This window comes from Mustelus asterias, chromosome 8, assembly GCF_964213995.1.
Source record: "Mustelus asterias chromosome 8, sMusAst1.hap1.1, whole genome shotgun sequence".
In the NCBI taxonomy this organism is placed as follows: Eukaryota; Metazoa; Chordata; class Chondrichthyes; order Carcharhiniformes; family Triakidae; genus Mustelus; species Mustelus asterias.
Window position 1 is genome coordinate 108,569,546 of NC_135808.1, and position 10,226 is coordinate 108,579,771.

The 10,226-nt window shown below is 45.2% G+C and overlaps 1 protein-coding gene across 1 annotated transcript in view; it reads right to left on the reverse strand.

Moving 5' to 3' along the window:
- Nucleotides 1-5,818: 5,818 nt before the first annotated feature.
- Nucleotides 5,819-10,226, reverse strand: part of LOC144497430 (BTB/POZ domain-containing protein 19-like) — a 183,111-nt gene continuing 178,703 nt past the window's right edge. The window contains exon 9 of the mRNA XM_078218699.1: nt 5,819-5,930. The gene's annotated coding sequence lies outside the window, so the exon portion shown is untranslated. The remainder of the gene's footprint in view (nt 5,931-10,226) is intronic.

The window sequence follows — 10,226 nt, forward strand, 5'->3', positions numbered from 1 at the left end:
TAGGGTTAGGTTTTTCCAGCACTTTCTGTCTTAATTTTTCTGTCTGGGCGGCACGGTAGCACAGTGGTTAGCACTGCTGCTTCACAGCTCCAGGGTCCTGGGTTCGATTCCCGGCTCGGGTCACTGTCTGTGTGGAGTTTGCACATTCTCCTCGTGTCTGCGTGGGTTTTCTCCGGGTGCTCCGGTTTCCTCCCACAGTCCAAAGATGTGCGGGTTAGGTTGATTGGCCAGGTTAAAAATTGCCCCTTAGAGTCCTGAGATGTGTAGGTTAGAGGGATTAGCCGGTAAATATGTGGGGGTAGGGCCTGGGTGGGATTGTGGTCGGTGCAGACTCGATGGGCTGAATGGCCTCCTTCTGCACTGTAGGGTTTCTATGATTCTATGATTAATTTTAGATTCATGGTGAAGTGCATTTTAATTTTAAGCCTCACAGCGGCAGGGATCCGGGTTCAATTCCCGGCTTGGATGACTGTCTGCGTGGAGCCTGCACGTTCTCCCCGTGTCTGTGTGAGTTTCCTCCGGGTGCTCCGGTTTCCTCCCACAGTCCGAAAGATGTGCTGGTCAGGTGCATTGGCCATGCTAAATTCTCCCTCAGTGTAACCCGAACAGGCGCCAGAGTATGGCGACGAGGGGATTTTCACAGTAACTTCATTGCAGTATTAATGTAAGCCTACTTGTGACTAATAAATAAACTTAAACTTTAGATTGCCAGTATCCACAGTATTTTGCTTTTGTTCAAAGGGCAAGTTCACCTACTCCTGTTTCTAAAAATACATAGGTGTAGTTCAATGACAGAAGATTGCAGGTGCTGTACCTATTCATAATGAAGCCTGACTGAGGGGAAAAAACACTTCAAAAAATGCTTCTTCGCTTTATGCAATACATCTTTGTTTATTGTGGGAATGATAACCTGAATTATCGGGGTGCAAGTTGCATAGTGCTAGCCTGCCAGTGCAAACTGGTGCAGATAGATACTTGCCTCAGAGCAAGTAGGCCCAAAGCCTGATCAAAATTGGACCTCTGTACACCCACAGGCAGCTCACCAGCCTTCAGTTTTAAGCTGCTGTAACACTGGCAATGCCACCCAGCCACAGGGGAGGATATTGGGAGGGGAGAGAATTGGGAGTGGGCCAAGCAGGGGCTGGCAGTAGTCTTTTGGGATGTTGTGGTGCCATGAGGCTAAATATTTAATTCTTTGGATACCTCCCTCTGGTTGGTAGCCGAAAGGGTTAACAATCTTCACAGATAAGCACCAAGGCCATTAGTCTGAGAAAATACATTAGATCAGACATCTGGAACTGGAAAAAGGGAGAGATACACAGACACAGGCACAAGTTGGAACAATGATAATTTATAACAATGCTGGATTAAGTATTCACACTGAATGGATATTATAATTAAGCAAGTATATGGTGATTGTAATTGGTTTTAAAATCTGAATGATGTAACCTTAATCAATAACTCTGAGTGAATAGAGATAACTCCTACACCATGATTGACTTGTAATTACTTGTAATCGAATTTGAAACTATAATTGCTTGTGTATGTCTGAATTCTGCACTCTGGCTAGTTACAAATTGTGACCTGTGATTTCCAGGATCCAAGCTATATAGTTTGATTAAAACAGCTGTGTAAGAAAACTCTGACTCGGTCTCGTTACTTGAAGGGTGAAGTTGTGATCAATTAAAAGGCTGACATCAAAGCCCGCAACAGCAGTGTGTGGGGGCTGCTGAAGAATCCACTCAGGAATCTTAAAAATAATCTCCACAAATTAGAGGTGCAGAGGTTCACTGATAAATTGGTGTGCTTGACACCTGCTTTCCCAACACAGATGCAACACATGCCGAGTTCTCTCCAGGCATCTAAAAGAAAATTCCAGAAACATAACCCAATAATCGGATTCCTCAAACCTAACTGTAATTATCTGTCATCCTGATCCTAAATCAAAATTCAGCAGTTGGAGTGTAAATTACCTGTTTCCTCCCTATGCCTGTAGTAGTCATTTTGTGAATAATGAGCATGAAATTTTATCGGTGGTAACTAAACATGTTCAGATGTAGTTCTTCTGTCTCCTGTGTTGACCATCTCAACACAGGAAAGAATTAACGGTTGGGACCATCTTCAGGCCCCGACCCAGTTGCTGTCTGCATGGCGTCATGATCATAAAGGAGGTGGCCAATTAACAGCCGCCTCCGCCCTCCAAAATGGATGCCAAGCAGGACCGCAATGTGAGAGGTCCAATGAGAGGAGCTGCAGGACTGAACAGCTAAGAGCCCCACCATGAGAGGTGGGCACTGATGTGGCGGGTGGCGTGAGACACGAGAAACCTCCCAATGGAGGTGCCTTTAGATTTCTGCAGAACATTTTGAACAAAATAAAGAAGGCCCCCAGGGGTACTGAGAGGCTTCAATTGTCCTCTGGCCTGTTGTCTCCAAGGAGCTTCTAGGCTCAGGATTCAGGTGGGGGCCCATGTGATGCTGGAAATATTCAGTTAGCCAATAGAATCCATAGAATCATAGCATCTCTACAGTGCAGAAGGAGGCCATTTGGCCCATCGAGTCTCCACCAACCACAATCCCACCCGTGCCCTATCCCCATAACTCCACTTATTTATCCTAGCTTGTCCCCCGACACTAAGGAGCAATTTAGCATGGTCAATCCACCTAACCCGCACGTCTTTGGACTGTGGGAGCAAATCAAAGCACCTGGAGAAACTCAGGCAGACACGGGAGAATGTGCAAACTCCACACAGACAGTGACCCGAGGCTGGAGTTGAACCTGGGTCTCTGGTGCTGTGAGGCAGCAGTGCTAACCACCGTGCCAGTCAGCAATAATGGCCCTTGGTTGGGGCCTTAACTACAGTGTTTGCCTGCCCCTTTGCACCAAACAGGCTGCCAATGCCCAAGGCTGCCTCCCCCTCACCTCCCCAGGGAAGTCACCTTCAGGTAGGACAATGTCAGGGTGCTGTCCCATTGGGGTTTTCTCCTCCCCACCTGAAAAAGCCACTTCCAAGTGGCTAAGATACCACGCAAGGAGTTTTCCAATATAATTCTGATGCCTTCTCATTTTAGGATTAACAAACTAGTGGCAGCTCATCATCAGCTCACTCAAAACAACAATTGGCATTTATATAGAACCTTTAAACAGTAACACATCCCAGAGCATTGAAACATAATGTTTAAAGTTTTAAGTTTATCTATTAATGTCATAAGTAGGCTTACATTAATACTGCAATGAAGTCACTGTGAAAATCCCCCAGTCACCACACACTGGCGCCTGTTCGAGTTACACTGAGGGAGAATTTAGCATGGCCAATGCACCTGACCAACACATCTTTCGGACTGTGGGAGGAAACCGGAGCACCTGGGGGGAAACCCACACTGACACAGGAAGAACGTGCAGACTTCGCACAGACAGTGACCCAAGCCAGGAATCGAACTCGGGTCCCTGGCGCTCTGAGGCAGCAGTGCTAACCACTGTGCCACCATGCCGCCATTTTGGGAATTAAATCAGACTTCCTGTAAAATGATGCAAATGCCGGTTTCAAGAATGATAGACTACGTTCTGATCCTTTGCCTGCATTGTTAGCGCGACAGATGGGATAGTGGTGATGGTGCAATGATCTGACAGCTGATAAAAGGTCAGGGGTTTTAAAGTCGGCAACTAAGAGGCTTGCCAGCTGTTTGCGTTAATTAGGAATTCACTTGAAAGTTTATTTGGAAACTTCATGAGGAAGTATTTTTAAACCCGGGAGATATAAAGGAACCAGAGTCAGGACACAAACATAGCTGAGAATGGAATGCCGGCTGTCTGCATTCATAACATTCTGGGTTCTTCTTTGAAGACGCCAATTCATTCAAATCCAGTCTGTACGCTCATAAAAGAAATTAACCAGCAAGTGTCTAACAACATTGTCTCTTCAATCACACACATTGCAGAGCAACTAACCTTCCCAGAAATTTAAACATGTGGCAGTGTGGTGTAATCGGCGATGTATAAAAAACATTGCAAAGTGGAGGGATGCAGAATTGATTTTCCACTGCTGATCCCATTCTGAGACCCTGATCTCAACTCCACTGTGGGGAATACATTAAAGGAGGAATGCATTAAAGGGGGAGGCGCTGGTGTAGAGGTTATGTCAATGGACTAGCATTCCAGAGACCCAGGCTAATTCTCTGAGGACGTGGGTTCAAATCCCACCATGGCAACTGGTGGAATTTAATGGAATTTAAATTTAATGGCCTAAACCACGCCCACCCCCCCCCCCCCCCCCCCAACCCCACCAATTAAGGGCAGCAGTTGAATCAGGATACAAGGCCTCTGGTGGTGCGATGTCCACTAGGTTCATTAATGAGCTTAGTATGCCATGAACCCATTATCCCTAAACCCACCACAAACCAGTGGTAGCTGAGGGTTAAATGGAGGCCACACCAGTCTCTGTGCCCTCTGACCCTCTGACAGTCAACTAGCAGACTCTGCCAGGCTTGCCCGTGGCCTCCAGGGGAGCGGTGGAGGGGAGATTGGTCCCTCACTATCAGGCACTCCGTGTCCGATTGAGGGATCTGGTACCAGGCAGGGGATGAATGCTGAAAGACACTCCTCACTCTTGTCTCTGAGTCCCCCTGCCCCCTCCTCCGCAACCCCTCATTACAATTCCCATCCCGCCTTCACTCACCGTTGGTCTCTGATCTCAGGATGATCTTGGACATCTGCTGGGTGCACTGCTGTCGGCAGACACCACTCCTGCTGGCGACAGAGGGAGTTGCTAACCTGTGATTGGCCAACAGTGGGGACGGTCTCAACATAACCAGTTAAGTGCTTGAAGGGCACTTGATTCCATCGGGCTTCCCCATTGAAACTAAGGAAGAGGGAAGGTGGTTCCTCATTCGTTCTTCAACCAGTGAGTGCAGCCCCCTCGATTAGCCTGACAGAATCCCAAAAAACTCTTTCATGTAGTTGAAGCGTATACAGGTAGATAGGGGTGGCACGATGGCACAGTGGTTAGCACTGCTACCTCACAACGCCAGGGACCAGGGTTCAGTCCCCAGCTTGGGTCACTGTCCGTATGGAGTTTGCACATTCTTCCTGTGTCTGTGTGGGTTTCCTCCGGTGCTCTAGTTTCCTCCCACAATCCGAAAGACGTGCTGGTTTGGTGCATTGGCCATGCTAAATTCTCCCTCAGTGTACCTGAATAGGCGCCGGAGTGTGGCGACTAGGGGATTTTCACAGTAACTTCATTGCAGTGTTAATGTAAGCTTACTTGTGACACTAATAAAAAAAACTTTAAACTTTTTAACTTTAATATAACTGTAAAAAAGGCACTCTATAAAGTAAGTTCCTTTTTTCTTTAAAGTCCTACCTTTGTCCCTTCGGAAAAAATCATTGGCGTAGAAATTGGAACACATTCCACCCATTTTACAAGCCTAAGGGGCTATTATGGCATGAGGACTCAGTGCAGTACTGAGGGAGACCTTCATTGTCCGAGGTGCCAACTTCATCTGCCTGCCTGTCAGCTCTGACAAAGGGTCATCCAGACTCATCCAATCTCTCTCCAAAGATGCTGTCAGACCTGCTGAGATTTTCCTGCATTTTCTGTTTTTCTTTTAGATTCCAGCATCCGCAGTATTTTGCTTTTATCATCTATTTGTTCAAGTGGAAATTTAAAATGCCACAGGCACGCTTATTCTCAGTGTGGTGTGAGAGATTAATTAATTTTTTTATTCATTCGTGGGACATGAGTATCACTGGCTGGCCAGCATTTATTGCCCATCCCTAGTTGCCATTGAGAAGGTGGTGGTGAGCTGCCTTCTTGAATCGCTGCAGTCCATGTTCTGTGGGTTGACCCACAATGCCGTTAGGGAGGGAATTCCCCCCAACATTTCTATATAATCACATGATATGCTGGAAATACACAGCAGAGCAGGCAACATCTGTGGAGAGAGAAACAGTTAATATTTCTGGGCGGTAACTTTTCACTTGGCTTTGATCTTAACCACTCCACTGGAATAACAGGATGGAAGCTTATTTTGAAATAAAGCATTGAACTGATGTATAAAATACCCCGTTATATCTATAATGTTAAATAAAAATGGACAATCGTTAAAAATCAATACACTAAAAAACCACTAGCTTACCGGTGAATGACCTAATCGTAACCTATTTTGAATGTTGTGGTGTTAGAGCCACCGGTGTATTCATTATCAGCTAAAAATGTTCTTTGCAAATATCCATGATAGCATTTGTAAATAGTCATCTCAGGTGGAGTTCCGCCTATCTTTTTTCAAATTCATTCTATGGGACACAGGAATCTTTGGCTAGGCCTGTAGTTAATTGCCCATCCTTAATTGCCCTTAAGAAGGTGGTGGTGAGCTGCCTTCTTGAACTGCTGCAGTTCCTGTGATGTAGGTACACCTACAGTGCTATTAGGGAAGGAGTCCAGGATTTTGATTCAACGACAATAAAGGAACAGAGCTATATTTGCAAGTCAAGATGGAGAGTTGCTTCACAGAATCCCTACAGTGCAGTAGGAGACCAATTGGCCCATTGAGTCTGCACTGACTCTCCGACAGAGCATCTTACCAAGGCCCTATCTTGGTAACCCCATATATTTACCCCACTAATCCCCCTAATCCACACATCTTGGGATACTAAGGGGCTGGCATGGCCAATCCACCCAACCTGCACATCTTTGACCTATGGAAGGAATATGGAGCACCCAGAGGAAACCCACACAGACATGGGGAGAATAGGTAAATTCCACACAAGACAGTCACCCAAAGCCAGAATCAAACCCAGGTCCCTGGCGCTGTCAGGCAGTAGTGCTAACCATTGTGTCACCATGCTGCCCACTTCAACTTGGAGGGAAACATCCAGCCGGTGGTGTTCACATGTGTCTGCTGCCCTTGTCCTTCTTGATGGTAATAGTTGTGGGTTTGGAAGGTACTGTCTCAGGAACCTTCAGTGAGTTTCTCCAGTGCCATCTTGTAGATGTCACACATTGCTGCCACTATGCATGGGTGGTGGTGGGATTTTACCAATCAATTGGGCTCATTTGACCTGGATGATGTCGAGCTTGTTGAGTATTGTTGGAGTTGCACTCATCCAGGCAAATGAGGAGTATTCTATCACACTCTTTGGGGAGTCAGGAGGTGAGTTGCTCACTACAGGATTCCTAGCCTTTGACCTGCTCTTGTAGCCACCATATATATGTGGCTGGTCCAATTCAGTTTCTGGTCAATGGCAAACCCCAGGATGTTGCATGCTGGTAATGCAGATTATGGCCTGAATGATCACTTCTGCCATACTGAGAGAAAATTAATGGGTGCAATTTTTAAATAATATACAAGGTTCCATGGTTGCAGTTGTTTTGCATTTCTGAGTGCTCCGAAATCTGTACTGCCATATAAGCCAATGTAATTCAGAGGATCAGGAGCTGACACGTACAGAATTGCTTCCAAATGAAGAAATTGTATAAAATAGAAAGTCACCTTTACATATACAGTGCAATTAGCGGCAAGTGCAGTTATATGTCATCAACTGCACTTCCAAAGTATAAACAGTGGGACTTGCAGGGAATCAGCGCAGTGCAAACTCATAAAATGTGTCCAAGAGTCAACCATTGGATTATATATAGCCACCTGTTCTAGCAGAGTAAGCACAGGGATCTGGATTGCCCACTTACAGCCTGGGTGTCCATATTACAGTGTAACCCAGCACTCTTACAGAGACCAGTACAACTGTCGAATATAAATGCACTTTTACATGAATTATTTTATTTGCTCCAGCCTGGCACAGTGACAGCGAGAAAATCAGCATTGATTTGGAAATATTGCCAACGTTTTTAAATCACGTAAAAGCAACAGTAAGACTGGGAAACGGGGTCTCCAAAAAGAACGTGAACTCGAATTCAATGAGCTTAAGTGCAAAGAAGATGGGACACGGTGGGAAAGGGATCGTGTGCCAGTTTGCTACTAGGTGGCACAGTATTTAGCGCTCCTGCCTCGCAGCTCCAGAGATCCGTGTTCAATTCTAGCCTTGGGTCACTGTCTGTGTGGAGTTTGCACATTCTCCCCATGTCTGTATGAGTTTCCTCCGGGTGCTCCGGTTTCCTCCTGCAGTCCAAAGATGTGCAGGTTAGGCGATTGGCCATGCTAAATTGCCCCTTAGTGTCTAGGTTAGATGAGATGAGGCATGATAAATGTGTGGGGTTGCAGAGGTAAGATACTCTGTCAGAGAGTTTTGGTGCAGACTCGATAGGCCGAATGGTCTCTTCCGTACTGTAGAGATTCTATGATTCGAGTCTGTTGCACGCAATTAGCAAAGACCAACTTCACCCCACTAGTCTTTCAATAAAGCGAATAGAGGACAAAATAAGGAGCATGGATTAGAGTGCTGAGTGATCACTGTCATCACTGATTAGCAACGTTGGCTCTGCTATTAAAGTGGAACAGTTGTCACCACTCCGTGTATTTACACTCTTGGAATAAGTGACCTTAACCATGTAGTGGAATAAAAGATTGATTTTCTTTCCTGAGTGACATCAAGATATTCCATATCCTTCTAGTGTCAGATTTGTGAAAGTTAGAGACAGTAAGATGTCTGATAATTAATTTCATAGTTTTTCCAAAGTATTCATTCTGATAACATATAGAGCTACATATAACTACATTGAGAAAACTCATGTAAAAAGAACCTCCCAGGAATTTTGAGTATTTGCCTGTTCAGACTCTCCATAGAACTTCTTCTTGAAGGTAAATAAAGGGCACAACAGCATTTAGATTTATATTCTTTATTTATACAATTTTAAATACAAGTGTACATTGTTTAATTTCTGCTGAATTTAACTTTGTCAGGCATCTTCTAATCTTAGGTCATCATCAGATTCCTGAGCACACAACCATGGGGGCCTCTTCCTTATCAATATCCTGTTCCAGGGCCTAAAATTATCATCCTTTGCAATGTTTCCTCAGCAACCTTTGCTTCCTTTCCTATCTCTTCCTGAACTATAATTTTAAGCTGGAGCGTCACGTGATCAAAAGATAAAATCTATAAGGATATAGCTTAAGCAAGTTTTGACCTACTCATGTAGTAATTATGGCTAAATTACATTAATTGTTCTAATGGAGAGAGAGCATTGCACAGGGTTTAGTCTCCCAGAATCACAGATTCCCTACAGAGCAGAAGAAGGCCATTTGGCCCATCGAGTCTGCACCGACCACAATCCCACCCAGGTACTATACTCGTAACCCCACATATTTTACCCTGCCATTCCCCCTGCTACTACCGGGCAATTTAGCATGGTCAATCAACCTAACCCGCACATCTTTGGACTGTGGGAGGAAACCAGAGCACCCAGAGGAAACCCACGCAGACACAGGGAGAATGTGAAAACTCTACATAGACGGTCACCCAAGGCTAAAATTGAGTGCGGGTCCCTGCTGCTGAGAGGCAGCAGTGCTAACCGCTGTGCCACCCAGAACATGGGCAAGAAACCTGTCCATGTAAAACTGTCCATAAAAAACCTGTCCATGCTGAAATCAAGTGTTTGATAATAAACTCAATTTGCCTTCCTTTATAGACCTTCAAAAGTAATGAAACATAACTATTAAGAGGGACACAAAATAGCTTCCACATCACAAGCACCTGTACCTGGGTTTACAAACACAGATACAGAGAGACGGAAAGTGAACATAAAATCAGTGACACTGTGAAATCTGAGACTAAATTAAGACAAGAACTGAAATTCAACATTCTCTTATTTTAAGCTCAACAATTTATGAGGTTGTGTTGTAATTTTCTCCCTGTCACAACTCACATCGTTGAGACTGTTGCTTTCTATTCAGTCTCCTTTGTTCTAACACCAATACGGAAATCTTCATTAAGGAGGAAAGGAAATTGGGGATTAGGCGGGCAGGCCTTCCACGCTGCCGGCCTAATCTGAGGGCCAACATCTCTTGACCCTCAGCAATGCCACTGAGAGGAGTGGCTGGTGCTCAGGCAGCAAGGAGAACAGGAGGGCGCCTTCTTTTTCAGGTGCCCTCAAAAGGGTGAGCATGAAATGAATTTTCACGCTGGCCAAACAGGCAAGTGCATCTGGGAGCCAGCCCAACATGGCTGCCTACCATTTTACCCAGTGTCCCCATCTTTACTACACTTCAGTGTCAGCTTGGCTCCGTGATGGCCTCTAATTCAGGAGGTTGTAGGTTGAAGACAAATTGCAAGAGTTG